Source organism: Megalobrama amblycephala, linkage group LG2 (genome assembly GCF_018812025.1).
Source record: "Megalobrama amblycephala isolate DHTTF-2021 linkage group LG2, ASM1881202v1, whole genome shotgun sequence".
NCBI lineage: Eukaryota > Metazoa > Chordata > Actinopteri > Cypriniformes > Xenocyprididae > Megalobrama > Megalobrama amblycephala.
The window spans coordinates 11,199,721-11,224,154 of NC_063045.1; the positions used below are offsets into that span (position 1 = coordinate 11,199,721).

A 24,434-nucleotide genomic window follows, 5' to 3' on the forward strand; every position below is an offset into this window, starting at 1 on the left:
ACGTGACTTTAGAGAGCCCGGCCGTGAGAACAAAAAACATGGTGGACGTTTCTCTACTTTTTAGTGAAAAAAACAATATTTTGAGTTAGTTTCTGCATAAAAATAAGGTTTGATTACATTTTTAGCGAGAAATATATATTCTATTTTCATAATATTCACTCAGTGAATGTACATAATCACTCGCTTGCGCGTTGTTGCAAAGATTTTTCTGATCTCGCCAGAATAATGTGAAACTGCTACGTTTTGTTTGCTATGAACAATATTTTGAGTTAGTTTCTGCATAAAAATAAGGTTTGATTACATTTTTAGCGAGAAATATATATTCTATTTTCATAATATTAGCGTCAAAAACTGACGCGAATTTTATTGGTATGAAATCACGCTGAAGAAGTCTCCTTCAGAACACATCGCGATATTTGGCATCAGTTCGCATGTGCTGGATGTTGGTAAGTAGTCGTAAATACGCTGTTCTAATGTTTGATATAATGTCTTTTCTGTTTGCAGATATTAATCAGATTAACGTTAGCTCCCTCATGTTCAGTCACTGCATTATATCTGTCACCTCCACTGAGGTTTTGCTTTTCATTGCTTTCTATATTAAATACTAAACTAGGGTGATTAAACACTGTCACGTGACGTGCAATATATTGCACAATATAATATAACATATTCATATCAGGTTCAAAGTAGTACAAGTGTAGTTTCAAAATGGTATTTGTTGTAGAAGCACGGTAAAAAAACAACACTTACCATGCTTTTTACCACAGTATTGGTAGTTTTAATGTGATTTTTGTTGTAAATACAGAGTAACCACAACACTTATCATGCTTTTAATGCCTAATAATGTTAAATCCAAAAACTGTAAGGTCAATAAGAACTTCTTTCCTATATATATTTAGGCTATATATAAACCTATATATTATAAATAATGATATTTTCTTTTCTCTTGTTTTAGCTGAAAAGACAAAAAGGGCCTTTCGGAAATGGATGAAGGAGACAGAAAGCTGCAAAGGCAAATAATTGCAATGGTATGTATGTGTTGCTTTTAACCCTTTATCAAACATTTTATCAAGCATTTGTTAAATAGTCTCACAGTAAATTAAAATTAAAGTCAAATCCTGTACATATTTATCACCTTATTTGTAAATCAGTTGTGCCCCTTCTTGGACAGTTGGACGTCCCACACATAAAAGTTTATATTAATTCCATTGAATTCTTTAAAATGATTACAGATTGGGCCCAAAATGTTCCAATGATACATGATGTCTCTCCGCACCTCATAACTACCTCTGTTTGCAAGAGTGGAAATTATCATTTGACTTGTCACATGACATCAGATATTCGATTATTTTGTCATAATCAAAATAATTGAATATCTGATGTCTATTCAATATCTAATCAGTTACACTGCTGATAATGTCCTGCTTGCATGTGAAACATGTTATTTTTTTATTTATTCTTTTAAATATAAATATAGCTTGCTATTAAAGACATATGTTTAATCATGGAAATGCCCACATATCAGTGAACTTATTACATAAATGCATTTAACATTTAATTATGCAACACTCTTTACAGAAGGAAATCCTACAGTTATGTGTAAATTGACAACTTGAATGTGATGTAATAAATTTACCTTCCTTTCTGTCTTGCAGGATTACTTGCAGATTACTTAGTCCTTCTTTTTAGGATCTCTACAACGTCAAACTCAACAGCTCTTTTAAGAGCCGACCCTCACAAGAGCTACTAGTGAGTCGCTGCAAACCTGCCATGATCAGCCCTTTCCAGGTAAAGTTTCTAGATATTTAAATCAGTATTTACTCATCAAATGCTCTCCTGGATGGTATGGTAAATTAACTTATTTATAACTGTCTCAATTTGTATGTTTTAAGAACAAGAGTAATTGCACACAGAGTAAGTAGAGACTTTCTTGTTTTTCTGTGCAGAGAAGGAAGACCAGTCCTTATATCAAAACAAGCTCATCGAAGTCCTTTGTTTAGGGTGAGGAAGGAACATGACCATCTCATGCCCAAAGAAGACAGAAGTCCATTGGTATGTCTTGTGTTGAGGCAATGCTGTAATATGTAGTACAGAATTTAATGTTGTTCTCTCAAAGGACTATTAAGTTCTTAAAAAGTTCTTAAAAACTGTTCCTTCTGTTTTTTGTTTTGTTTTTTTGTTTGTTTTTTTTTAGATAAAAGCAGACAAGTGTGATAAAAAGCATTTAGTTAATAAAAACACTTTACATTGTTCCATGGGGTTCTGGGAAGCTTTGGAAGATAATGAGTTAATATAATATAATATAGTATAATAGGAATTAAATAGTAAATGTTCTTTAAATTATGTGTAATACCTAGTTTTTTTGGCTTGAAATAAGGCCTTATACTGCACAGACCTAAAACATTGTATTTGTGTTTTAAAACAGATAGCAAGTGAAGTCACTAACAGAAGATCCTAGAGGAAAAACGACTGATGTGCAGCTACAGAGGAACACAAGAGGCAGAAACTATGCGTGGCCATGGCTTCTTCATGAGTACGGTAAGTCCTGTGCCTATTCTTAGTTCTTGCCTTAAAGTTTTTATTGCAGTATTTTAACAATTTTACATTGTACAGGTTATCACTTGGTTTTTGACCAAATTGTGCTCTTGAAACAAGAAACAGAAGAGTATGTTGTCCTGAAAGAAATCAAGGCTCAAAAGAGAGCATGCCTTTCTAAAAGATCTTTTAAAACAGGTTGCTGTTAATATGGGTAAAACAGTTTTTGTTCAGTACTTAGCTTACAGTCTGTGCTGCATTTTTATTATAATATATATATTATGTACTGCTGTTTTGTAAAGTTAAATCAGGAACAGGCAACTCTAGCCCTTTTGCTGTCTCCTTTTTGAGGTGGAGAGTTTACCTCCAACCATAATTGAGCACACCTGAAAATTTTATCCAAAGTCTTCAGGTGTACTTATAGACAGTTATAGGCAGTTGGGTTTGAGGTTGGAGCTAAATCTGCAGGACCGTGGACGCTGAGGGCCAGAGTAGCCCACCACTGTTTAAATCATGCAGAACATAAGCTGACCTGGCTGTCCATTAAACTACTTAACTTGAATTGTCTGTGTTTTTTTGTTTTACTTTTAGACCAGGACTGAAGAATGCCTGACAATGGGATGTTAAGACTTCTTCCTCTGGATGAGAAAAAGCTACAGCACATCAGTGATCACATCTTCTGGTCATCAGTTGTACTGTAGAGTACAAACTGTTTAGAAGAAGAACATGAACATGATAGAGACGTGTACAGGGAAGAGCAAGAACCCAGTTCAGCTGTGATAATGAATCTTTATTTTAAACTCAATATCAAATCTGTTTTCTGGATCATAGTTGACTGGATGGGATTCTGTGGCGCTCATTTGTGCAATAGGAGTAAAGTCTGTGAATGGATTATTATGACGTTAACGTATTTTTGAAGACACGTTTTTATTTATCTTGAATCTCATTTGTCTTTATGCAAATTTCAACCTTATGCTGTATCCTCCAATAAAGTGTTGTGTAATAAATTATGGTGAACGTGGTGTTTGGTAGAGTAAATACAATTTAACTAAGCTGAGTTTATTTCATAATTTAAAAAAATGACATAATTACCATGATTGTTTTACTTAATACATAAATATATATTACATAAATATTTTTGATCTAATTCATGATATTTGGGACAACAATGCACCAAAAGTTGCATATACTTTCATGTTGTGACAAGGATGGCAGTTTCCAGATAAATAAAGGGAAGGAATGTGAATAAAGAGAGGCTGCAGTGGGTTATACTGATACAAACACTTCAAGCAGAACTGAAGAAGATTGATGTTGATCATTCTGGTACATCTACTACTGCATTCAAAATGACAGCTGGACATTACTGATGTCAGGCATGTGAGGAGCAAGAAGAGGGGGTGATAATGACATTTTGGCACAGTTTCTTATTTTACTGAATAGTGCATTATCCTTGTGTAACAGTAATAGTGAAGTGTAAATATAAATAGTTTTTAGTTTACTGCCAACACTGGCAGCTGGATAATGGCAAGTTGTTGTGGGTTCATCCATTATATTTATTGGTGTTCATACAAAAAAAAAGCAAAGAAATAATCAACTACTATTCAATTAATCAATTATTATTATTATTGTATTACAACATTTTGTTATAATATTTCCATATTTCATCAGATGGTCTCACAATACCCATCAAAAACCTATACAAGCATGATGTTAGAATGGAAAATGAGGAAATGATAAAATACTCCAATAATTAAATGTGATTCAACAAAGTTTGTTATCCATGATGAGGAGTACACACCTGTGTAGATTTTAATGCCCTTCCACCCCCAAGGGGCCAGTACCGGCCCCTGGAAGAGCAAAAAAATGAACATTTCAAATGGCTGTAACTCAAAGTCCGGTTAGCGTATCAAAGAGAAAATCAACAGGACAACTGCTTATGCTATGATTACTAAATAATGTTGGGCACAGTTTTCAGACATACATGGAAAGCTGGCATAAAGGTTTTTTAATAGTGATTACAGTAAAATATTAAATTTCAGCCTGTCCCTCATATATGTAATAAATGTTTGCACAATAAACATATTTAGATATCGAGTTGTCCATTAAAGATCTTATTATTTTAACATTTATCATTTCTTTACTAAACGTTTTAAACTACATTACCCATATGTCTCTGTCATTCTATCAATGAACGGGAAACATGGCGCTGTAGTTCATTGAGAAGCTAGGGTTAGGGTTGGGATCTCGGTAAAGGAGTAATTTCTCACAACATGGAAACACTTTATAGTTAACTTAATGTATGAGTAACGTAATATTCACACTAAAACAAACTTTGTAAGATAAAGCGCCGTTTTATATGGGTTGAAAGGTAGTCCAATCACAGCGAGTTCTGAGATAGAGTCACAGCCAATCACAACACAGCTGAACAGATGCGTCACGCTTACTTGTCCATTTATGGTAAATGACGACAGCTCTCCTTCGGTTCCGGCTGACGAGAAAGATTCCTTAAATATATAATTAATCTAATTAAATATAATAAAAAATCACATTTTACAACGAAAAACTCCTTTGTGTTTTAAACTGATGCATAAATATATTTGAAAGAGATATAATTGCATCTACTAAAGTGCTTCTAACATTTACAGTAGATATGTAGTATATTAAAGGTATACATTTAATCACTTATTTATACCATTCTTCACCATTTGAACTCTTGGAATTAAAATAAATATAAATAAAAACATAATGAATGTACTCGATTTTATAATCATATTCCAATATTTAGTGTCAAAGACAAATGTAGTCCCCAAACTACTGCACAACAGTATAAAAATCAGTTAATTGTGAGAAAAAAATATATCCAGTTACAGAGGCAATCTATTATAGTGAAATATAACTACAAAAATCGATATGATGAAGTATTATTTTTACAAACCAAGAGATGAGATAAAATTCCATGTGAAAATGTTTCTTTAAAGAATAGGGGGAAAAAAATAACATTTTACATTCTCAACTTTAATACAATACAATATTGTGTTTATTGTTCACTTTTACTGTAACTAAATGAAAGGCAAATTCAAATAGTTAATGCATTTTATAAATGTTAAATATTTTCAGCAATAAAATGCTTCTATAAAATACATTCATGGGTATGTTACATTTACATTATCCAGGTACTGATATAATGATACCATAGATGTAGTTAAGGTGGACATTTACTATAGTGACACTGTAATAAAAGGTTTAATGAAACAAAATGCAAGACATTTTCAAGTCCATCTAAATGTAGAGGTAACAAACTCACAGAATAATGTCCAGAATGTCAATGTGTCATTTCTTTAATACTCTATATCAGCACCAAACAGAATTAAATAAATATTGATTGTTCTCAGAGGGTTTTCCTGAACACTCTCACTAACTTCAATTGTTCGGACAAACACCTGCTATACACACATGCAGAAATACATATTTGACTATAGTCGCAGCATTACTAGAACTAGTGGATGGCAATGAATATGTCTTTTACCAAAACTCCGGATGAGCACTGGTGCTTCTTTGATAAAGGCAAGAATATGGAAAAAGATAAATGACTATTTTCAATATTGGTTCTGCACGTTTCAAGGAGATCATAAGGAGGAGTCCACGTGAAGACTTTTAAAAACTGTGACAGAGTGAAGGGTGCACCTCCCCGGACACATCCTAAGCATGACCAAACAACAACACCCAAAGACAGAGATGAAGTGGACACCACCAGGAGAATGCAGGGGAAGACATGGAAACGAAGGCCTGAAGAATGTCGGTGTCCCATGGGAAGATGTGGAGAACGTGGCCACAGATTGGATACGTTGGAGAACACTTGTTACCCAATGTGCCCAGCACAGCACTTGATGATGATGTTGTGAGTTCATACATAACCGTAGGATTTCCTTCTGTAAAGAGTGTTGCACAATTAAATGCATTTATGTAATAAGTTCACTGATGTGTGGGCATTTCCATGATTAAAAGTATAGCAAGCTATATTCATATTTTAAAAAATAAAAAATAAAAATAAATAAATAACATGTTTCACATGCAAGCAGGACATTATCAGCAGTGTAAATGATCATGACAAAATAATCGAATATCTGATGTCATGTGACAAGTCAAATGATAATTTCCACTCTTGCAAACAGAGGTAGTTATGAGGTGCGGAGAGACATCATGTATCATTGGAACATTTTGGGCCCAATCTGTAATCATTTTAAAGAATTCAATGGAATTAATATAAACTTTTATGTGTGGGACGTCCAACTGTCCAAGAAGGGGCACAACTGATTTACAAATAAGGTGATAAATATGTACAGGATTTGACTTTAATTTTAATTTACTGTGAGACTATTTAACAAATGCTTGATAAAATGTTTGATAAAGGGTTAAAAGCAACACATACATACCATTGCAATTATTTGCCTTTGCAGCTTTCTGTCTCCTTCATCCATTTCCGAAAGGCCCTTTTTGTCTTTTCAGCTAAAACAAGAGAAAAGAAAATATCATTATTTATAATATATAGGTTTATATATAGCCTAAATATATATAGGAAAGAAGTTCTTATTGACCTTACAGTTTTTGGATTTAACATTATTAGGCATTAAAAGCATGATAAGTGTTGTGGTTACTCTGTATTTACAACAAAAATCACATTAAAACTACCAATACTGTGGTAAAAAGCATGGTAAGTGTTGTTTTTTTTACCGTGCTTCTACAACAAATACCATTTTGAAACTACACTTGTACTACTTTGAACCTGATATGAATATGTTATATTATATTGGTCCTGACTCCCTGACTCCAAGGTCCTGACTCCCTGTGGTCATTAAAAATCCCATGTCTTTCGAAAAGAGTAGGGGTGTAACCCCGGCATCCTGGCCAAATTTGCCCCATTGTCCTCTGTCCATCATGGCCTCCTAATCATCCCCATATACTGATTGGCTTCATCACTCTGTCTCCTCTTCACCAATAAGCTGGTGTGTGGTGGGCGCAATATGGCTGCCTCGCATCATCCAGGTGGATGCTGCACATTGGTGGTGGTTGAGGAGATTCCCCCTTCTATATGTAAAGCGCTTTGAGTACCCAGAAAAGCGCTATATAAATGTAACTAATTATATAATTATAATTACACAACTCTTCCCCTTCCATTATGCCGTGCGACATGGCCTTGCCCACTTTGTTGCGTGTTCCGGGGGGCATGTTTTGCAGGGTTTATGATGTCACCAACCCGGGAAGAAGCTCGTTGTAGTCCAAACTGGTCATTTTTGTAGGCATTAAACTTCCATAAATTTTAAAGACAATATCTCTGTTTGCATTTAACTTTAAGCGCTGTAACTTTGCAGATACTGTTCATGCTCAAGCAGCAACATTACACAATAACTAAAGTTAAAAAAGTGAAATCGCAATGAACCACCCCTTTAAGAGCATATGTCGTAGTTTAGATATATTTTTAAGATGGAAGAATGCAGTTTTACAGATGCTAGAAATGTCACTTTCAAATGAAAGATTAGTAGTAATATGATGCACCTTGTGTCAAAATGATTTATGGCCCCTTTGATTGATGACTTGACAGGTGTGACCTTTTGCCCTTCCGTTTCCGGACTGTGTTTATGACAGGAAGTGTGACCTTTTGCCCTTCCGTTTCCGGACTATGTTTATGACAGGAAGTGTGACCATCTGTTTCTGGATTGTGTTTATGAGTGTCATATGTTTTTATGTTCAGGAAGTGGAATGGTGTTGGGGGTGTTTATACAGGTGTGGTGGGCAATTTGAGGATTGCACTGGGTGTTTAATGGTGTGGGAATGTTCATACAGACTGGGGCAATTTGATGATTGACCGTTTTTGAATGTTTTTGTCAGAATGTGCAGCATCCAGCCATAATGTCTGTGAATGAAACAATACAAACAAGATTAATAAATAAGAAGCACTGTTGTTAAATGAATCATATGAAAGTGTTTATATGAAACAGTATAAAGAAAGCATGAAAAAAGACTAAGTCTCAATATGACTTCTCCTGTTTATATGAAATGTGAAATAAATGAAATTATTATTATTAAACCTTTATTTAAAATAAAACTTGAGATTTAAAATAAAATATAAAAAAGGAAATAAAAGTACAAGACAGGCAGCACATTTAGTTGAACATATGCAAAATAAACATTTACCGAAATACACAAAATCACTTACAATCAAACAATTACAATCAAATGACTCAGAAACTAGATCCTTTAAAATACCCTTAAAAATTTAGATACCAACCCTTTTAAACATTTTGAAGCTTTGAAAGTTTGTTTTCCATCTTAAAAAAGTACTGATGTTAAATAATGCAGTTGAAATATCAATTTTATCAATTAAGATAAGAAAAGTATGATGATAAATGAAACATATGAAAATATGTATTAAAGGTGCCCTTCTCCTTAAATAATGTGGCTTTTTTAGGAATAATAAAATAACCCCACAAATGAAATGGTGCCTTATTTGGAAGGCTATGAATATAAATGGTGCTCCGCTCTGATTGGCTGTTTCACTGTTCGGCTCCTTCCAATTACTCACACTGATAGCGAACAAATCTGTACTGTACGGCGTGAACGATGGAGAGTTTTGGTATTCAACCTTATATGTTTGAGCCTGTTTCTGACGAAGATGCAGATGTAGAGGAACAACCAATTTTGTTGCGATTGGCCATGGACGTTTCTGAGTGGTAAGTTAGTCTTTATTTTCAGTATGAACCTGCAAAACGTAACTGTTACGTCAATGGAACTAGCATATAGCGTTAACTTTACACTATAATTTAAAATTTCATTGTAAAAAAAATTAATTGTAATAATGTGTCGCTGTATGGTTTTACAATGATAGCTTCTTCACTTTGCAATAACAACTCTAAACACGCGAAAATTTGTTTCTAATATATTGACATTACGATATGATTTTAAATTTGATTTATTTAGCCAACCAAAGTAAAGCATAGAAGACATTCCAAAAAAGCAGTGTCATGTTTACTACTCAGCTGCTGTAGTGTGATTACGATTTAGCTATTATAACAAAACTTACATCGTCTATAAATATCTTTTTCCATAGGTGTACGCATAAAGTCATACAAGTTCTCTTGAAAAAAAAAAAAGACTAAATGTCTTGTCAATGACATCGTTTCAGCTTGAACGGTGTAGAAAGTTAGCTAGAAGGATCGAGTATCTGTAGCTATCTGTAAGCAAATAAACTAACAGTTAGCTTCGGTGTAATGTGTTGTTGGTTAAATATAGGTCAAATTATAATTATATCCGACAAAAGAGAATTGGCATATGTATCTACGGTTATGTTATAGATTTAATAACAAAGACAGTAATAAATTTTAATAGTAGTTACGTAAACTTTGCTATTTGTTACTGTACTAGCATCTTGCATTGGATCTAGACAACACTGGGTACATGGTAGTTAATGTTGTTAGCTCACTAAGAAACTTTACATTTAATCAGAAAGTTTCTACAGCCAAGATGTGATAAAAGCACTACTTACTGCTTGCGGGAATATAGTTGGAATTGCCCCTTTCTTCAGTGTCAAACCTATGTTCAAACGCTGAGCGAAGCCTGCTTGATATTGTCCCAGGTTAGAAAAGCTTCCGCGGTGAAATGGGCAGAGCAAACTAACAACTTTGAGTTAATTGTTCCGGTATCCGGTTATAGATAAACATCAGCCATGCCTTTTGACAGTTTTTTTCTGGAGGAAGACTATGAAAAGTTTTCACATCCCCTGCACAGCCTGAACATAACATTTATTTCCAGTTGCCATTTTCGCTGTTATCCTCGCTTGGCTTGTTTCTTCACTCTGCCTGCAGAACTTCATGATTCCGCTGGGCGGTTCCGCCTGGCCTGGATCATGAGCATTGCAAAATTGGGGGCGGATCCCCGACTGTTAGTAACAGTCGGTGTTATGTTGAGATTCGCCTGTCCTCCGGATGTATTTTAAACAAATGAGATTTATATAAGGAGGAGGAAACAATGGAGTTTGAAACTCAGTGCATGTCTTTTCCATGTATGAACTCTTGTTATTTAACTATGCTAAGGAAAATTAAATTTTTGATTCGAGGGCACCTTTAAAGCATATGAAATAGTGTTTACATGAAATAAGATGAAATAAACTGAAATTATTATTATTAAACCTTTATTTAACCAGGAAATAAAACTCTTGAGATTTAAAATCTCTTTTACAAGAGGGCCAAGAGGCAGTACATTTAGTTGAACATATAGCAAATACAATAATTTACAGAAATTACACAAAATCACTCAAAACAATTACAATCAAATGACTCAGAAACTAGAACCTTTAAAATACCCTTAAAATTACTTAGTGATACCAACTCTTTTAAATGTAAAATAAATAGAAATTATTTGAAAAAAATATATGTATTTTGAAAGCTTTAAAAAGTTTGTTTTCCACCTTAAAAAGCACTGATGTTAAATAACGCAGTTGAAATATCAATTTTATGAATTAAGATAAAATAATATTTTTGAAGCTTTAAGATATTTTTAACTTTAAGAAAAGTATGATAATAAATGAAACATATGAAAGGGTTTATATGAAACCGTATTAAATAGTACTGATGTTAAGCAACGCAGTTGAAATAGTAATTTTATGTAATAAGCTGAAATAGTATTTTAAGGCAACTTACTAGTTGAGTTGAGATGCATGCAGTCCATTTGCTAAACTGAAAATGAGTTTGTTTCCCGTATTGCTGTGGGCCGGTCCAACTCTGTCTGCGGATGTGATTGGTTTGCAATGTGTCAAACTATTAAAAGTGAGTTAGGGTGGATATAACACCTCTTATGGTTTATTATCGAGGGATGAAAGCTAAATCTTCCTTCCTTCCTTCCTTCCTTCCTTCCTTCCTTCCTTCCTTCCTTCCTTCCTTCCTTCCTTCCTTCCTTCCTTCCTTCCTTCCTTCCTTCCTTCCTTCCTTCTTGGCTCCCCTGACACTGACAACCTGGGAGACCCCCCAAAAAATGACACCTCATTTCTGACACCTACTGAAGATATTCTATTTGTTTTATTTTGATTTCACTTTTTCTATTGCATTACATATTTGTAGTTTACATGACAGAGATCTTACCAAACATTTTAATCTTACAGTTTTTAAATTGTTTACACACTAAAAGTGTTACTCTAGGCCTGCTCAATGAATCTTGTCAATACCTTCTCTCTATGTTGCAAGTAACAAAAATAAGATTCTAATGAAGAAACAGTCAGATAAACTCCAGTGTGAAATGATGCTTCAGACCCTCACATGGACGGGTGGAGTCAGACTACATGAGCCTCTGTGTCACAGCATATTTTAAGACCGCCAACTCCTTTCCAGTGAATGTTTTTGTACTAAATTTATTTCAAAGCACAATCTTAAAAGTTCAAAAATGATCTTTTAATTTTAAAAGGTTGTTTAAATCCAGTCTTTAAAGATTTAATAATCTTTTTATCTTTCTGGAAGTCTGCTGTATGAAGATAACATCTGACGAACGATGGTAGAAATGATTTGCATAAATTTTACCTAAAGTATTATTTTTATTTTTATTAATCAAGAACTGTAAAATGTTGAAATCAAAAACCTGTACTTGGTTGTCTTAGATCTTATTTCTCAAAGATTGAAACAGTATTTTCGTCCATGCAACACACAAAGTTTTTGAAAAATCTGTATGTTTTTAAGATAAACTGCGAATGTTTAATTCGATTTTTAAAAATCCAAATGTGAAGGTGTCTGTGTGTTTGATGCCTCACAACTCTCACGTAACCTCGAACATTGCTCTTGTTTAGCTTAAGTTGTATCTTTAAGAAATTCACACATATTCAAACAGAGACCAGGTGTTCCTTTGTGCTGTTCCCATGAAAAAATTTGTCTTGAGTGAATATTTAATTTTACTCGTCTTAATTCGAAGCATTATATTATTTTAAACTTCAAATAAAAAAGTGGTCATATGTTGTCATATTCTTATGGTGTGCCTGAACTCAGCATCTGACATAAGTGCAATACTAGATCATGGCTACTGCAAAATAAGTTACATTCAAAAATTAACTTTCACTGTTGTTAATTTCACTCAATCCATCCCTGTTCACATTACTAAACAAACAAACAAACAAACAAACAAACAAAACAAAAACAAAAACAAAAACATGCAACTACATGAACTTAATTGTTAGTTGTTTTTACTAAAAATGAATATTGTCAGGTTTACTTAATAAGTGTTTGTTCAGTCAACTTAACATTGCTGAGTGAAACACACAAATTAATGTAGACATAACTAACTGGGCAGTGGATCCATAGTTCCTGGCATGCTTTGCAAGGGTCTGCATTGGGAGAGAAAATTTTCCGTTTTCAGTAAAGGGAAATATGTTGGTTGTTTATGATAGTGTTTAATGCTCAGTTATGTTGGACATTTAGAGAAGTTTCTGTAATGTTTTTGAATTTTGTGGATACCATTATGCAGAAGAGTGTCGCCTGTGCGCACTCGTATATGCATGCTTAGGATGGAATTCTTGCTTGCAGTTCAAACGAGTTTGATCAATGAGTTAATTTTGAGTGCATTTTGTATAACAAATAGGTAACTCAATAAGGTAAATTAAGTCAAAAAATGTATTCACTATACATAATAAACATGACATAACAATAAACTGCACATATATATTATGTAACTGACAAATTCAAATGATTTGTATTTACGTTCTGTCAGCTTTAAATTGTTATTTGTAATATAGCTGCAACACTTTTTATTTTTATTTATTTATTTTATTTTTGTAAGTAAAACCAGCAGTTCAGTTTTTGAACGTGGTCTTTATCAGTGTAGAAACATACCCTTTACTGAAAATATACAAAGATGTATAATATCGGTTATCTACTCAAAAATAGATGTAGAATTTTAAAAATGCTGATGTGACAGTTTGTCTGTTGGTCGCAATGATGACTCTAGCAGGAAGAATGCCCTTTGACACCCAACGCTTTTGCAGGGTGTTAAACACCCTACAAGGTAGTCATTAATTTCAGTTGTTTATTTATTTATTTTTCAACTGAGTGAATTCACACATGTGAGGTCTTTCAGAAGAGTTCCTGAGAGAAAATTTAATTGTGCTTAAAAACCAAACATTAGGCCAAATCACTACCTGGCATGTTCGCATTAGACCCTGATGTACTGCAATAGAATATATATATATATATATACTGTTACATACTAGTATATGATGTCTGTTAAATATGTTTATTTGTGTTTAAAAACCTTACATTTAAAATTACATTTTAAGGTGACGCAGGTCACACAAAGCCACCTGATTTTACTTTTCTTATTTCTACAAAGTTTCATTTCCTAGTAAATATTAATTAAACATGATAAAACAAAAGAATAATGTTGACAAATATGTTTTTAAAGAAATAGGGATTACCATAGTCCAAACAGTTCCTCACATAATGACATTAAGGAAGGTCGACACATCTACTGTCTGTGTGTGTGTGTGTGTGTGTGAACGGACGTGCTGGCCAGATGAACTGCCGCTGTCCATGAGTAGCTAGTTTTACCCCAAATCAAATATTGTATTACACTTTTTCTTTATACCTGCGTTCTGACACAATGTCATTAATTAGTGCTTTTTGTTTTATAAAATGTTCACACTACTTTTATCAGCCTGATAAATATGGAGTTAATACATGATGAAACAAGAGAGTCATACTACCAAATTATTTTGACACAATGTTTTTAAGAATAAAACACAACTAAACCAGATAGCACGTCATTTTTCTTTTTGACAAACCCCCATTTCAAATGCAACCGTGAAGTGGAATAGGTCTTATTCTCAAAGTTTTGGAACTGATGCAAACATGCGATCCAGGTATCTGGCTAAAACCTCGTACTAAACAAAGAAGGGAATATGCCTCAGCATGTATAATACAATATTTTTACACAAAGTATCATGGTTTCAGACCATTTTTAAAAGGTTTTAGTACGATGTCTACATTTGGTCTCTTTGTAGTTTTTAGATGAAGACTACTCTTTGAGCATGGTAAAACATGCATAGGCATTAATGAACAAATACAGCATAAGAAAATTGAATGGCAGTCCTTATACATTAGACACCTTATACATTTTTGTTTTGTTTTTTACATATATGACTTTTACACAAGTTACAAATTACAAGTCAATGATGTCATGGACATACAATTTGACATGTTTGTCTTAATAACTTGTTCTTCTGTAAGAAAACCAAAATGTTTTAACATATCGTAAATTTCAATAGTTAGCCAGCAAATGCAAGTGAACTGTTTATTACTGAGATAATTTACAGTTATATGTGAAACAAGCTCTGTCACATCAGAGTTGAATTCTAGTTGAACATTGTTATTTCCCCCACATGTTTAACAATGCTAGTGTTCTTGGTCACAAAGTTCTCATTGTAGCATACTGGCTCTGAACCCAGACCGAATATTTGCATGTAACAGTTTGCAGACATTTGTGTTTTTTATGTTTTCTTTGATTTTGTTTACATTTTTCTGAAACACACCGTTTTACCACGGGTTCACCACGGGTTCATTTTTAACATCACCATTCTTCTTCCGTCTGTAATTGTTTTCCTTTATCGTTTTACCCATTCCATTTTGACTGAAAAACTGTTTCCTAGAATCGGTTGTAATGTTAGTGAACTTTAGGTGTTCTCTGCATCTCTTTGTTCGTAATCATTTGATTGATTTAATAAAATGACGGTTTAAATCATCGTCTTGGGTCATTTTACATACTATGTTATATTTTGGGTAATAGAATGCAGAGCAAAGAAAGAAGACATTTTTTTTTTAAAAACATTAAAATAAGGCATTATCGATGTGTAGTGTTATATACAATATGTAGGCCCTACATTGTGTTTAAATTTTACTCGAGACACTTTAATATGACGATGTCAATAAAAGTCTTTAACCCTTAAAAACCTTTAGTTTTGAACCATTTTTAATATCTTAACATCTTAACTTAACTCTTAAGTAAAAGTTAAAAGTCTGCACAAAAATAAATTCCATCTTATCTACTTTCTAAATGCATGTCATGGATCTATTGCAACAATTCATAAGTGCTTGTTTTTGTTTTGTTTGTTTTTGATAATTTTATTTTATTTATTTTATTTTTTTAAACTCGTATAGAATCAGGATTGCAAGTTGTGTAATACTGTTTTTAATGAGCTCAGACATGGTCGTAAATAACAAGTGATTCAAACTTTATTTGCAGGGCAGAGGTGGTGTGCAGGGCAGGGCAGAGGTGGTGTGCCCGTAGCACTGTGACCCCACCCTAAAGGGTAGTGAGAGAGAAAAAACTTGTAATGCAGATTATGGCCCCCTTGGCGTTCCATATTTAACACCAAAGAGGCTACAAAACTGCCAAGTTTTTCCATGCACGTCCGGGCACAGGGGGCGGGGCAAGGCGAGTGCGCGTCACACAACGCCCCCAGGGGCCCGGGAAAGCATGGTTGTCAAGTCTGAATCTGATTCAGCATGAGCACATCACGACTATGGGACGCTCAGCATCATCTTCATTTTCAGAGCCCAACAATACTCTCTCCAATGTAGCAGTCGACATCTGATCCTCTGCTGGAGTTCCGACTAAGATGCTAGGTCCCTCATGAGAAGGACCAGCAATCCAAGCAGAAGCTACCAGCCATGTTGGACAGTGAACGTGGCCGTCCAACTGGACGACACACGGCGCACTGGGCGCCGACGTGGCCATGTTTTATTAAACATAGTCACAACATGTTTGCAATGCACTAGAGGAGTGGGGGGCCCACGGAGAATGGCTCGGCGGGTATAGCCCCACTGTGATCCTCTGGTCATCCAGGCTTATTAACCAAAGTAGTATTTTTCTTATTCAGAAAAATAAACTAGATCGGGGAATAAGTGAGGGGACTCCACCTCATTAAAGGCGCTCGAGTCTCGACCGTGCATCTAGAGCGGCAGATGACGCGCAGGGTTGCCATGGCAACGCGCGCTGTCAGCCGGCAGCTCGACGGCACTATGGCAAGCCAAAGTACTCACAAACGCCTGGTCTGACGTCTGATTGCACACTGACGCGTCAAAAGCGCGCGTTTTGGCAGCAAAACGCGCGTCTTCGACGTGTGATTTGCGTTAAGAACGCGCGTTCTTAACGCGCGCTTTGGTATCATGGAAAACGCGCGTCAAGAACGCGCGTTTTTGTGTACCTAAACGCGCGTTCTCGACGTGTGATTTGCTATTAAAACGCACGTTCTTGACGTGTGCTTTGGAGTGACAAAAAACGCGCGTTTTTGACGTGCGTTTATCATAACGAAAATGGGCGTCGAATACGTGCGTTTTGAGTCAGACAAAACGCTCGTTATGAACGTGTAAACAGGTAAACCAAACAGACAGTGCAAACGTGTGTTTGAAGTGTCCATCAGGCGAAGAGAACGCGCTCTTTCCTTAGTGTTCTCAAAAGTGCACGTCGAAAGCGTGTGCTCTCTCTTTAGGGCTTTGAGTCTGTTATAGGTTTAGGACAGCATTATCATTAAACTCAACCAAAACAACATGGAATTATCAAGGATAAATTTGGCAGATGATTATAATTGTTGAGTTATAATCCAGTATAATTAATATGAAATATGCATATGAACACGTAAAACTATTATTTAAAATAGCCGTGGGGGGATGACAGGATAAATATACCTTCGATCAAGGCCAAAACTTTGTAAGTTTGTAAGGAGCCAATAAAATACTACACCACATGTATGATCATCTTGGCTATATATTACGGTGGCGTATTGCCTCATACATAATATGTTTTCCACTCAATTATGTCGTTAAGACATCTTTACATCTTTTTCTCATAATAACGAGATGTTATGTCGTTAAAACGACATATTTTGTACGTGTACGAAAAATACCTTTATACCTTTATCTGATCTATAGAGCTCATAGCCTATATCAGTTCAATTTACATTTATTTTGTTTAGCGCTTTTCACAATACTCAGTCCTATAGTTTTAAGCAGCTTTATAGGAAATGCTTTAACATTACAATTTGGAGTACATAATCTGTTATCAAAGGTGACTGTACAAGTTATGGCCTAATTTCAGACATATATAGCCTACATACATAGGCTATATGTAGTTAGCTAACATTAATTTAAACAATGTAGCCTATTAAGGTAGAAACAATGAGCGATGTCCAGAAAAATGTGTAGACATAGCTTATATTAAACGCTGTAGCCTACTAAGAAAGCATAGGTACTACACAGAAAAATGTATTCGTGCAGAATTTGATATTTTAATAGCCTATCACTTAGTAGGCTACATTAAGAGACCTTAAGCTTTTTCTTTATAACGGTTTTCTATAAGAGAAAAACACTGCGAACTGCGTTCATATTAGGCTCATCTGCTTTGCTGTACATAGTATGGTTTAGTATGGTGTTTACTGAGTTTGGTCTTCTATGTCAGACATTACACAAGCATTAAGCTTTAAACATGTATTTTAGGCTATTTCCACAACAAATCCATAATGGTATTCATAATGAAAATAGTTATAAAAAGTATAAAATAATCAAACAAATTATAGCATTCATTACAAACAATATTTATTTTAAAGCTAAAATATTATTTAAATCGAAACTGTTGGGCTCTCATTCGGCACAAATCCAATTGTTTTTTAGCACTTGGACGTTAAAATATATTTACGCCTATTATGTTGTTAAACAATGCTTTCATGTCCCAAAACCACACCCTTCAGATGCGCAAAAACATGTTTGGAACAGGGCCGATTATTTCAATATTAGGGGAATGAAATATGAATTATAATCATTCTAAATAACCTGGTATTATTCATGAATATTCAATAAGAATATCGACAAACTTTAGGCTATTTTGTATTTGTCTAGATTGGCAATATGTGGCTATTATTTTCTTTTTAATATTTTTTCCAATACATGTAATCTTTTAAACACTATTATTATTTTTTAAACTCTGCCTTTGTGCAAATTAACTTGGATGTATAACACAATTTAGTAGTTTAGGCTTTAAAATATTGTTTGTAGGTAACGAATGACAATATAATTTATGTTTATTTAATACTTATATTTTGTATAGAACAATTTAAAGGATTTGTTGTGAAAATAGCTTAAAATACATGTTTATCGTATTTTTTTGTAAAAATTTCGTTTTTACCGGCTATCCCGGCTTCAGGTTGGCATAGGGGCATTTAATCCCATAGGGGGGCACCACTACTTAGGTATTTTTAGTTCCCCTACAAATCTTTTCAATTTAATGGTATTCAGAAAAACAGAACAATAATGAAAAATATAATATATATTTTCCATATGCACTAGTATTTAGATGCTATAGCCTATAGCCTATTTATTATTTAAACTCTCTGATTGTACACAGATATTTAAAATGAGCAGTGGAACTTTTTCTGTATTTGGTTGACTGTATTTTGTTTTGACAATAAACAGGCTGTGAAGTCAAGTTATAGTAGGCTAGCTACTAAAACTGATAGTCTATGGCGCCGGCGCGTTCACTTGATTTTTTTTTTTATAAAAGCGTAAACAACTTAAAATACTCAGACATTTATGGTCATAAGAGTAATACCATTCCAATCTGTGTAGGTATAACTATTATTGTAACTATTATTTGTACTCACACAATAAAACATTGCTTGAAAAATAAAGACAAGCAATGCCTTTCCGTGAACTTCTCAAAAATGAATGGAAACTCAGCATATTAGATGGTCTACTTGTCAAAACTTTGTACTTGTACTTTTTTTCTTTCATTTTCTTAATATGTTAATTATTTAGGTTTAATATATTTTGTGTATGCCTAGCGATATAGGAAGAAGCTATTTATTCCTTTTATAAGATTTTATCTCGTTTCTTCTCCGTTCACAGAAGCGCTGCATGCGATGCAATGAATCCTCCTGGGGTGCGTTTCCCGAAAGCATCGTTGGTAAACTATGGTCGTAAGTCCCACTGAACTCTATTGGTAACGACGGAACTTACGACCATAGTTCGCTTTGGGAAACGCACCCCTGTTTTGTTGTTTCTTCTATATAGCCTAGGCTAAAACTGAACCCCTGGGATTTTTTCCTCATTCTAATTTCGTTTAATTCTAATTTAACATAATCTTGTCGGTTAATGAAAGGATCGCCTCAGGGGGGAGAAAGGAAATTATATTGAAATTTTCAACTAATATTTAGGCTATATTTTCTTAAATTTCAGGTTTATTTCGATTAGCATAAATGTTTTGAATAGTTTTTTTTTAGTTAACTATAGGCTAATATCCTTGCCTAGACAAAACACCCACAGAACTGCAGTATAGCCACAGTCATTTTTTTCAGCTGTTTGAGCCACGAATATTTACAAATATTCACGAATTATTTAATGTCGTCTGAGACACAATCTCTGACCAGGAGTCTCAGACTCATCGAGGCCAATAAACCTTTTAAGAATAATGACACAAATGTTGGAAAAGTAATGTAGATATTTTTGGAGGTAGGCTATTGTCTCCACTTTCATTTATCAGTTTTATTTTGATAAATAGGTCAATGACAATATTGCATTATTGTTGTATCCGTAGTGTCAGGCCTGTTTACCGGTATTTTAGCTATATTATTTTTGAATAGGCCTATAATAAAATGCGACTGAAACACCAATGATAATTTTTTTCTCTTTTATAAGGCTAGAAACTGCATAGGCTATAATATTGTGTTCATTATTCTATGGGCATTGCCATCGATACAGGCATCGAAATGTATTTTACACTATATTTGCTTATGCTTTTCGAGTGCGGAAGTGTGATAAAGGCACTGATCTAGGATAAATTCTCTATTATAGATCAGATAAAGGTAGCCTATATGTTCACGTCATATATGCCTACAAAATATGTCGTTTTAACGACATAACATCTCGTTATTATGAGAAAAAGATGTAAAGATGTCTTAACGACATAATTGAGTGGAAAACATATTATGTATGAGGCAATACGCCACCGTAATATATAGCCAAGATGATCATACATGTGGTGTAGTATTTTATTGGCTCCTTACAAACTTACAAAGTTTTGGCCTTGATCGAAGGTATATTTATCCTGTCATCCCCCCACGGCTATTTTAAATAATAGTTTTACGTGTTCATATGCATATTTCATATTAATTATACTGGATTATAACTCAACAATTATAATCATCTGCCAAATTTATCCTTGATAATTCCATGTTGTTTTGGTTGAGTTTAATGATAATGCTGTCCTAAACCTATAACAGACTCAAAGCCCTAAAGAGAGAGCACACGCTTTCGACGTGCACTTTTGAGAACACTAAGGAAAGAGCGCGTTCTCTTCGCCTGATGGACACTTCAAACACACGTTTGCACTGTCTGTTTGGTTTACCTGTTTACACGTTCATAACGAGCGTTTTGTCTGACTCAAAACGCACGTATTCGACGCCCATTTTCGTTATGATAAACGCACGTCAAAAACGCGCGTTTTTTGTCACTCCAAAGCACACGTCAAGAACGCGCGTTTTAATAGTAAATCACACGTCGAGAACGCGCGTTTAGGTACACAAAAACGCGCGTTCTTGACGCGCGTTTTCCATGATACCAAAGCGCGCGTTAAGAACGCGCGTTCTTAACGCAAATCACACGTCGAGGACGCGCGTTTTGCTGCCAAAACGCGCGCTTTTGACGCGTCAGTGTGCAATCAGACGTCCGACCAGGCGTTTGTGAGTACTTTGGCTTGCCATACGGCACACGGCGCGCTGAACGCTCAAGCCCTTACGAGAAAGGCGAGACAAACAACGCGCCGACGTGGGCATATTCTCATAAGAAAATATGAACCACCCACAAACACAGTCTCAGCACGCTAAGCAGACATGAGAGAAAGTGATTGTGGCCGTCAGTGAGGATAGGAAACGACCGCCTCCAGAAATGCACAGACAGAATGACGTCTTGAAAAAGACGCAGTGTCTGTCTGTGAAGCGCTTTTAGAAGGGGAAGAGTCAGCTCTCTCGTGCTGAAGCACACAGGGAGTGACGCGATGTGTTCAGGTACACCACTCCCCAAACACACCGGGAGGAACCAGCCCAAATCGCAACAGACAACTGCGTTTTATATGGGAATTCAGTTGCTGTTAAAACAGCAGTTGAGAGCTTAAGCTCAGGCTCCCCGGGAAGCTCGCGACCTCGCTGTTGTGCCTTAACGCCAACACAAACAGACGCTGAATCTCCAAGGCTGTTTAGTTTCACTCTTGTGAAGTCTGAAGCTGGACACCAACTGTTGGCTTCCTATTTATATACACCTGTCGGAGGCGGTGCGCATTATGCAAATATCGCACGCCAATTCCATTGGCTTGTTTTAGTTCACTCGAAGCTGATAGGGCTCTCTAGCGATATCCCAATTCGTCGGTCACTACTGACGTACGTCGAACGTGACCGACTGAAAGGGAACACTAATACATACACAAACATCAACTGACAAATAAAGACTGAACACAGAGGAATTAAATACACAGGTAACTAAATGTTAAAGCTGTGGTGGAAGATTAGTGTTCATTGGAACAGATGAGTGGTGGGAAACAAAGACAAAGAAACATGTGACTGATAAAAACAAACCAAAAAATACATGAAAGTAAAACTAATGATGAATGAGTCTTGCAAAGCAATACAAACAGAGAGGAACCTCAGGCAAAAAAATAAATCCACAAACAGGCAAAGTCCATAAAACCAAGAGACAAGAACAGAAGAGAGTGTGCAGAAGAGCAGCATACCATTTGCAAAACCTCAATGACAATGACAGAGAGAAATGTGGTTAAGTAGGCTGAGACTAAAGCCGAGTTCAGACTGCACGATTTTCAAAGCAGTCGGGTCACTGTTCTTTTCACACTGCATGACTATCTTGGCCAGCATTCAGTCGCTGCTGTGTTCAAACTGCACGATGGATCGGCGACAGAAGGTTTCACACTGCATGATAGGAAGAATCGCCGACAACTCTGTCTGGCACGCAAACTACGTTTCACAACCAAAAACACGCGAGATGTGACAAGGAAACAACGCGATATCACGTGTGCAAGACCGGAGTTATTATTATTATTATTAAAAACGGTAGCCCGCAAGAAGCTTGCAATACGAAATGCCTGTGCGCTGATTTGCAGCGAAAACAAGAAAAAGAAAAGACGAATATGGAGGAGGAAATGGTTGAGGAGACTGTGGATTGTGTGTTCTGCAATGAGAGTTGGAGGTAAATAAATAACTTTTCAATGTGCTGCTGTTGGATGGTAAAGCAAATGTTTGTGCTTTGGTTCTGTTTGATATAATTGTAATGTTTATGTGTACAAAGCCATGCTTGCTGATATTGTGGTCTATAACTCCTCCCCGAACTCCCCGCTGCTCTGCATCTTACTCTCTCATTGGCTGTCGGTCATCGCCGATGTAGTTTCCAGTCAGCACCTCAGAACACTTTTCACACTGCAGGATTTTGAATGGCCGACAGGTCCAGATATTTAGCACGCCAAATATCTCACGGGTGTCGGCGACTCGTCAGCGATTCTCTCAGATCGCGTCTTTGCTCATTCACACTGCGTGATTGTCACTCACGTGAATGAGCACCGATTTGCCTGTGATTTCGGGCATTTGTCGGCGATTTCTCAAAACCTGTCGGCGAGCCAAAATCGGGGCTAAAATCGTGCAGTCTGAACTCGGCTTAAGACTAAAAATGTAATGAACAACAGCTGGACTCATCATTCATGATAAGTCCGGGCAAAGAATTATGGGGACTAAAGTTAATGGCTGAGTGGCAAAGGTCAGGGAAGGAGTGCCCTCTAGTGGTCAACCTGGGCACACCAGCTGGTGATTATGATAGGTTATCTATTTCACAAGTTCACACTTACATGATGTTTTATTAACAAAGTTTGGGAGGAACAGGTGCAGATAATTAACCTAATCAGCTCAGGTGGAGAGAATTCAGTTAATCAATGCAAACCAATGGAAAGAGGTATAAACAAAGCAGACTTACCTCTGTTCATCTGACAGTTCATCAGCATCCCTCTTCCACCCCTTCTCCTCACTTCAGTTCTATGTACTTTTACAACAACTGGGGGGTACTCTGGGTTCGGGCCAAAACTTCCAAGCTCGGAGCCCTCCCCCCGGACAGCACGCCAAATACACATAACTCTTACTGTATTTAATTTTATGTAAATGTGAACTCGTGAAATATAATTAGATAAAGGTTATGCATATTTGGCGTGCTGTCCAGGGGGAGGGCTCCAAGCTTGAAATTGGGCCCGAACCCAGAGAACTCCCCTGAATCGCTGGTCCGATTCAGTTCTGTTATAAAGATCATCAATTATTAAATTAGTTCATTTTATTTCATCTATGAAGCAGTTCTTCAGAAAACAGTGATGTTATCATCCACCTCAGTTCAGTTCTTATCCAATAGTGTCAGTGACACTAGTGCCAACAAACGAGCATGGTATGATTATGATTCAGGCTGCATCACAAGTTAGAAACAGGACTGTGGATGGTAGCATTCAAATATTTCATCTTCATCAGTTCCTTTTGCTTGAAGATCGGATTCATCATGCCATTATGGAGACGAACCTGGTCATGTTTGTGCAGAGGACTTGTTCTTGTGGACTTTGCTGAGGATCTGTGCTGATGGGTGTCGTGTTGACTAGGCTTTCACAGGGGATTGTCTAGATTGTCACTGCTGGCATTAAGGGCTGAGTTGTGGTCGTGTCTAGGTGCAAGTCCACCATCTGGATATGGACTGGATGCGGCTGACGACAATAACCTTTGGGATAAACAGAAAGACTAATGTTAGCGTAGATACCATTCATCTTACTTTATAACAAGTACATTGGGTATTATGTGA

At 35.7% G+C, this 24,434-nt stretch overlaps 2 protein-coding genes and 1 long non-coding RNA gene across 4 annotated transcripts in view; all 3 read left to right on the forward strand.

The window, feature by feature from the left end:
- The window catches only part of LOC125263588, a 378,279-nt gene that overhangs the window by 193,272 nt on the left and 160,573 nt on the right, over positions 1-24,434 (forward strand). The gene's annotated exons all lie outside the window — the stretch shown is intronic.
- Positions 1-24,434, forward strand: part of LOC125263570 (SLAM family member 5-like) — a 148,288-nt gene that overhangs the window by 76,689 nt on the left and 47,165 nt on the right. The window lies entirely within an intron of this gene.
- Positions 440-3,542, forward strand: LOC125263601. 2 transcript variants are annotated; one of them, XR_007183850.1, is made up of 5 exons: positions 440-1,028; positions 1,656-1,788; positions 1,947-2,052; positions 2,426-2,538; positions 3,127-3,542. It is a non-coding gene; the product is annotated as an uncharacterized LOC125263601 (long non-coding RNA). The 2 variants fall into 2 exon arrangements; XR_007183849.1 differs by having other exon boundaries at positions 440-1,788.